This window comes from Lynx canadensis, chromosome B3 (assembly GCF_007474595.2).
Source record: "Lynx canadensis isolate LIC74 chromosome B3, mLynCan4.pri.v2, whole genome shotgun sequence".
In the NCBI taxonomy this organism is placed as follows: Eukaryota; Metazoa; Chordata; class Mammalia; order Carnivora; family Felidae; genus Lynx; species Lynx canadensis.
The window spans coordinates 4,680,263-4,687,728 of record NC_044308.2 but is presented as its reverse complement, the minus strand read 5'-3'; positions in this window follow the sequence as shown (position 1 = coordinate 4,687,728).

Here is a 7,466-nt window from a genome sequence, read left to right as displayed (position 1 = left end):
GACATGGGGTGATGCTCAAGATACATTACGTGAAAGTGGATGTGGATCTGTATAGGTTACGTTTACCACCATATAAAAAGTATATGCACCGTATATTCATATGTCATCGATGCTGTGCTGGAGACGTAACTTGTGGGTTCTGTCACTGCTCTACGAAAAGAATGCCAGAGGGGAGCCTGGGTGGCTCAGTCGGCTGAGCGTCTGACTCTTGGCTTCGGCTCAGGTGATGATCTTGTGGGTTCGTGGGACTGAGCTGTGAGCTGGGCTCTGTGCTGACAGTGCAGAGCCCGCTTGGGATTCTCTCTCTCTCTCTCTCTCTCTCTCTCTCTCTCTGTCCCTCCAACACCTCCCACCCCTGCTCTCTTACATCCCTCCCCACACACAAACCCTCTCTTGGTAAATAAACATTAAAAAAAAAAAAAAAAAAAAGAAGAAGAATGCCAGAAAGTCTTCTCCTGGGGAGGAGATGCTCTATGAGGTCTCCTTCCTCCAAGGGAGGTAACTAGAATTTAGCTGTTTTGAAGGGCTGGCCCCCGCCAGAGACAATCAGGCCCTATTGTGAGGGTGGGTGGGGACCAGTAACCAACCTTTTGTGTGGAAGGGTACACAAAGGAGAATGCGTAAAGCCTACTGAAAGTCGCATTCGGGGCTAGGGTGGAATTTGCAGCCCTGCGGTCCAGGGGGGAAGTGGAACAAGCCCAGTCTGGCTTGGTTTTGTTTTTATATGAAATTTCACTTTTTTTTCCAGTTAGTTTATTTATTTTGAGAAAGAGTGCACATGCGTGGGGCGGGGGAGGGGCAGAGAGAAGGAGAGAGAGAATCCCAAGCGGGCTCCGTGCTCAGCACAGAGCCCAATGAGGGGCTCAAAGTCACGAACCTCGACATCGTGACCTCAGCTGAAAGCAAGAGTCAGAGGCTTAACCGACTGAGCCACCCAGGCGCCCCAGGCCCAAGCTGTTTTAAGGGTCGAAAACACCTATGCAGGAAAGAGAAAGCGGTTGGTAGAATTACACAGCTGTTCATTGGAGCCAATCCTGAGGCAGCGCCGGGGGTGGAGGGCTGAAAGGGCTGGACACCTAAACGAGGCCTCGGGAGCTGGCAAAGGGCTCTGGATTAGCTGACGCCGAGAGAGTGGACTCCCTCCTCCCTAGGACCTAACAGACCCTGTGTCCAACATCCTGGCCATCAGCCCCCTTGGCGGGAACAAGCAGGAGCACCGGAGAGTGACACCTTGTGGTGGCAAAGAGCCACTGCAGAAACAGCCACAGCGCGGACCTTAGGACAGGAAGGCTTTTCTCCCGCAGTTTTGAGCGGGACTCCTTTGTGTATTACATAGACTCCTGGGCAGGCCAGGAGAAGGGGGAGCTCCAAGAAGGGGGTAAATGGCTAATTTAGTAGTCAGAGTCTAGGGCTTGGTTTTAGTTTCATTTATTTTGGAAAACTTTTTATTTTTTTTAAATACTTATTTAAAAAAATTTCTTTTAATGTTTATTTATTTTTGAGACAGAGAGAGACAGAGCATGAATGGGGGAGGGTCAGAGAGAGAGGGAGACACAGAATCTGAAGCAGGCTCCAGGCTCTGAGCTGTCAGCACAGAGCCGGACGCGGGGCTTGAACTCACTGACCGTGAGATCATGATCTGAGCCAAAGTCGGACGCTTCACCGACTGAGCCACCAGGCGCCCCTTTAAATACTTATTTTTGAGAGAGACACGTATACACACGCACACACGCGCGCGCACACACACACACACACACACACACACACGAAGCGCAAGCTGGGGAGGGGCAGAGAGAGGGAGACCCAGAATCCGAAGCAGGCTTCAGGCTCAGAGCTGTCAGCACAGAGCCTGATGTGGGGCTCAAACTCATGAACTGTGAGATCATGACCCAGGCCAAAGTCAGATGCTTGACGGACTGAGCCACCCAGGCGCCCCTCCTTTGTCCCTTTTTCTATAGAGTTGTTGGTCTTTCTCATGCTCAGCTGTATCGATTCATAGTAAATTATAAATTAGTCCTTTGTTACATGTTACAAATATTTCCCCTACTTTGTCACGTGACTTCATTTTTAACCTTTTATGCCACACAGATGTTTTTAATTTGGGGGGTTCAAATTTATTTCTCTTTCTTGCTGTGTCTGAGTGCATTTGTTTTATAATTAAAAAAAAAATTCAAGTTGCTTATGTGTGTGTGTGTGTGAGAGAGAGACAGAGAAACAAATCGAATACACAAGTAAACGACCATTAAAGTCCACGGCCAAACCATTCCCTGGGGATGTCTCTACCTCCCACACCATGTGGCTCAGTCAATCTCAGTCAGTGGCTTCGATATCGGCATAGAAGCAGCAGTCCGGTTTGACAAGCCAGTTGGGGAACTTGTCCCGGAGCCTCTCCTGCATGCCAAGTGCCTTGCAAGCTTTTCCTGCAGGTTACAAGATTTTTCTTTTTTCTTTTTTTTAATCTTTCCAATGGTCAACTATTCCAGGAATGATTTTTCTTCCTATGAACTGAGCAGCCTAGGGATTATATATACAGCTGACTCTTGAACAATATGGGTTTGAATCGTGCGGGCCTTCTTCTATGCGAATTTTTTAAAATAGTTTTTCTAAATGTTTATTTTTGAGACAGAGGCAGAGCATGAGCAGGGGAGGGGCAGAGAGAGAGGGGTGACAGAATCTGAAGCAGCTCCAGGATCTGAGCTGTCAGCAAGAGCCTGACGCGGGGCTGGAATTCATGAACCGTGAGATCATGACATGAGCTGAAATCGGACGCTTAAGCGACTGAGCCATCCAGGCACCCCTTAGGTGGATTTCCTTTCTTTTTTTTTTTTAAATAAGCTCTACGCTCAATGTGAGGCTTGAACTCATGACACAGAGATCAAGAGTCATATACTCTACCAACTGAGTCACTCAGGCACCCCTAATGTGGATTTTTTTCAATAAATACCGTATGGTGCATTTACTGTATAGTAGATGTACTTTCTTTTATGATTTTCTTTATTATTTTTTTTTTATTTTTTAATTTTTTTTTTAACGTTTATTTATTTTTGGGACAGAGAGAGACAGAGCATGAACGGGGGAGGGGCAGAGAGAGAGGGAGACACAGAATCGGAAACAGGCTCCAGGCTCTGAGCCATCAGCCCAGAGCCCGACGCGGGGCTCGAACTCCCGGACCGCGAGATCGTGACCTGGCTGAAGTCGGACGCTTAACCGACTGTGCCACCCAGGCGCCCCTTCTTTATTATTATTTTTTAATGTTTATTTGAGAGAGAGTGTGTGAGTGGGGGCGGGGGGAGGGGCAGAGAGAGGGAGACACAGAATCCGAAGCAGGCTCCAGGCTCTGAGCTGTCAGCACAGAGCCCGACGCGGGGTTTGAACCCACAAACCATGAGATCATGACCTGAGCCACAGTCAGATGCTTAACTGACTGAGCCACCCAGGCGTCCCTCTCTTACGATTTTCTTAACGTTTTCTTTTCTCTGCTCTATTGAAAGAATACAGTATATGCACATATATCAAATGTGTTAATCGACTGTTTCTGTTATTAGTAAGACTTCTGGTCAACAGTAGGCTATTAGTAGTTGAGTTTTCGGGGAGTCAGAAGCTCTGAGTGGATTTTCAACTGCTGGGGTGGAGATGGGGGGGCACCATGCATGCATTTACATTTTTTCTTTTTTTCTTCCCTTTTTAAAAAATGTTTATTCATGTTTGAGTGGGGGGGCAGTGAGGGGTCGAGAGAGAGAGGGAGACACAGAATTGCAAGCAGGCTCCCAAGCAAACAGCCTGACGTGGGGCTCAAACTCACGAACGTGAGGTCGTGACCTGAGCCCAAGTCGGACGCTTAACCAACTGAGCCACCCAGTGCCCCTTTTCTTCCTATCTTCATAATTAGTCTTTGCTTGTAATAACCTGAGGGGACACCGGCAATCATGGAGCTAAATCCCCCGTGAAGCACACTCTATGTCAAAGCATTCCTGGCACCACTCCCGCCTCTGCGTTTGGCAAGTACGGCTCTGCATGAGGCCGCCTCCTGAGTCATTCTGTTCAGCCCAGAGCGCCCGTGTGTCTTCTGAGAAACATCCTTGACTAGAGCGGTTCACAATAGGGCGTGGGAACTGGCCGGAGGCTCTGAAACCATTCTTTCTCTTCCTTCTTGGCACAAAGAGGCTAAGGAGCCCAGGCCAACAGGACAACTTGAGAGAGAGAAACCAGCATCACAGGAAGAGAAAGACAAGGACCAAAGGGCCTCCCCTCTGTCGCACTAACTACAAACCATTCATTTAAAAAAGAGGTGGGGGGGGGGGTGCGTACGGCGCCTGGGTGGCTCAGTTGGTTAAGCATCTGACTCTTGGTTTCGGCTCAGGTCACGATCTCATGGTTCATAAGTTCGAGCCCTGTGTCGCTGACAGCGCAGAGCCTGCTGGGAATTCTCTGTCTTTCTCTCTCTCTCAAAAGAAAATAAACATTTAAAAACCAAATCAAATCAAATCAATGTTTCCCCGATCATTCCCTAATTTCTCTTTCTCCCTGGGCATTCCTACTATGAGCGAGCCTCCCTTTAGATTTTTTCTCTTTCTAGGCCAGTCTTACAGCACCCTACAGCACTGTTCACTTAACGATCCTTCCCCGGTCACACATAGGGGTGCCGGCTCCGTGGCATACCTAGCAAAAATGAGACACACGTTGTTCACACAAATGAAGAGACTCCCTTCCTATACATGGAGGAAACGGGGTAGATTAGGCAATGGTGGGGGTCTCAGGCAGGGGGAGATTCTTCCTACGTCCTGCCTCAATGCCTGAGTCTGCTCGAGGTCAGTGGCCCTGATCCTGACCAAGTGTTATGGAAATCAAGTTCCCCCACCCCATCCTCACCATCTCATCACTTCCAGCTGACCTGGGAGCTCCCCCAAAAGCCTTAGGTTGAGCATTCCCTGGGGCAAGGTCTCTTCTCCCTCAGCATCTAAAAACAAGTGGTGACACATGTAGTTTCTTCCCGTTCACTTTTCCCTAATGGGCCTTCCATCGATGGAGTGGAGAACCTGTCTTTGCGTGGGGTTATGAGTAAGGAAAACTAGGAGCCAGATCCAATCCCCTCACCCGGGTGGGTTGCAGGGGTGGGGGGGAGGGGGGGAGCAGGTGACAGGCTCAGCCAACCCAAGGCGCTTCCCCTGGTCTCGGAACCTTGAGAGGAAGGCAGGCTAACAGAGATGCCCGCAGGATCGCCAGGGCTCATGGGGAGGGCACACTGGCCTGTTTCTGCTAAGAGATTGCTGCTGTGATTCTCGGGGCCTTACTTAGCCTCTGTTTCTTGACCCCAACTGTTAATTAAGCCTGATTCTTCAGCTCCCATTTACTCGTGAGTTCTCCACTATTCTTTCCCAAAGTCCCTTTTACTTAGCCAGACTAGTTCTCTGAAGCTTTTAACCAGGAATGCCCACTGGTAGAACAGAGCGTCTGTGACCTCTGTGGTTTGGGCGATGGAGAGGAGATTCACTGGGAGGAACAATCCCATTCACTGAACAGGGTTGTGTTTCTAGGCTTGCTTGCTGTCCCAGGATGCTCTTAGGGCTCTAGCTTGGGCACCAGGACCATTACGCCATAAGCTGGTCTTAAATGTGAGTTGCTTTCTATCTAAACCCAGGACAGTTGACACTGGCCAGGACCATCTTCCGGAGAATCAGGCACAGGGAAGAGACGGCCGGCTCCAGGATTCTCCTGTGACAAGACAGCGCCAGTTTCCTGTGGTCCAGGGCTGGCCTGGGAGAGCAGCAGGGGCAGATTGCACTGGTAGGCTGTTAGAAAGCTTCAGCAGTGCACCCCCCCCCCCCCACCTAAACTAATCTTTTCCCTTTTGTGTAAATTCCCATTCCTAGTTGGGATGGAACTGTGGAGAAACAGATCTTTGTAATACGAGATCATCCCCAAGAATTATCGTCCTCAATTATTTTGCATAACTCTAGGAATGCTGACCACTAGAGGGGAGGCTGGGAGTTTTGCCTCCAGGCAGGTGGTGCAAACTTCTCAAGCTGGTCAGGAGGTGGTGCTATTTGCATGAGGTCAGTTTAGGCTAATAAATGGAGGTTGTAGTCAGTAACCGGACCTCACTTTGCATCTAAAAAAAATTTTTTTTTTAGTGTTTGAGAGACAGAGAAGGAGACAGAGTGTGAGCAGGGGAGGGGCAGAGGGAGAGAGGGAGACAGAGAATCTGAAGCAGACTCCAGACTCTGAGCTGTCAGCACAGAGCCTGACATGGGGCTCAAACTCTGAAGGGCAAGGTCATGACCCGAGCCAAAGTCGGACCCTCAACCGACTGAGCCACCCAGGGACCCCTGCATCTTTTCACTTGCACTAATTAAAGGGATTAATTAGTGAAAAACAGGTGAAACTCAAATAATCTTGGGAGTGGGCAGAGAACTTTCTAAGAATGACACAAAACTCAGAAGTTATAAAAAGACAAGGTGGACAGCATAAAAATTTCTATGCTATAAAAACAGCAAAAAAAAAAAAAAAAAAGAACAGCAAACAGAAAAATAGCAACTTCTGTGACAAACTAATAAAGAACTCTTACAAATAAATTTAATTAAAACATAGGAAGAGAAAGAACGACCTTGCCATTTGCAGCGACATGGATGGATGCAGAAGATTTAATGCTAAGAGAAATAAGTCAGAGATAGACAAATACCATATGGTCTCACTCACATGCGGCATTTAAGAAACAAATGAACAAAGGGAAAAAGAGAGACAAACCAAGAAACAGACTCTTAAGTAGAGAGAACAGATGGTTACCAGAGAGGAGGTGGGCGAAACAGGTTATGGGGATTAAGAGTGCACTTGTTATGGGGAGCCTGGGTTAAGTGCCCGGCTCCTGATTTTCACTCAGGTCATGATCTCATGGCTGGTGAGTTCAAGCGAGTTTCAAGCCTGGAGTTGGGCTGTGCACTCACAGCATGGAGCCTGTTTGGGATTCTCTCCCGGCCTTCTCTGCCCTTCCCCTCCTCTCTCTCTCTCTCTCAAAATAAATCAGCTTAAAAAAAATTCTTCTAAAAAAGGGTGTGCGTCGTCGTGATGAGCGCTGAGTAATGTATGGAATCGTTGAAGCCATATATTGTATACCTGAAACATAGAACATTGTATCTTAACTATTGGATCAAAAGAAAAAGAAAAAAAAAAAAAAAAACCATGGGAAGATATTCATTCACTGATATCTCTCAGTTCACAGAAAAGGAGATTAAAATTATCCAAATAAACATAAAACATCTTTCAACTACTCATGTAGTTTCATAAAAGTGAAATGAAATATAAATTAAAAATTAAAGCAACAAATGTAGTCATTTGCTTGTGCGCCTCCAGTGACTGGTCTGCATAATAAAAGCATTCACAATTGTCGCATCACAGACCACTGACAGCGTGTTTGTTCCCATCCTCATATTTCCCCCTTGGGTTTCCAGAGGGTTTCTCACCTGTTGGCA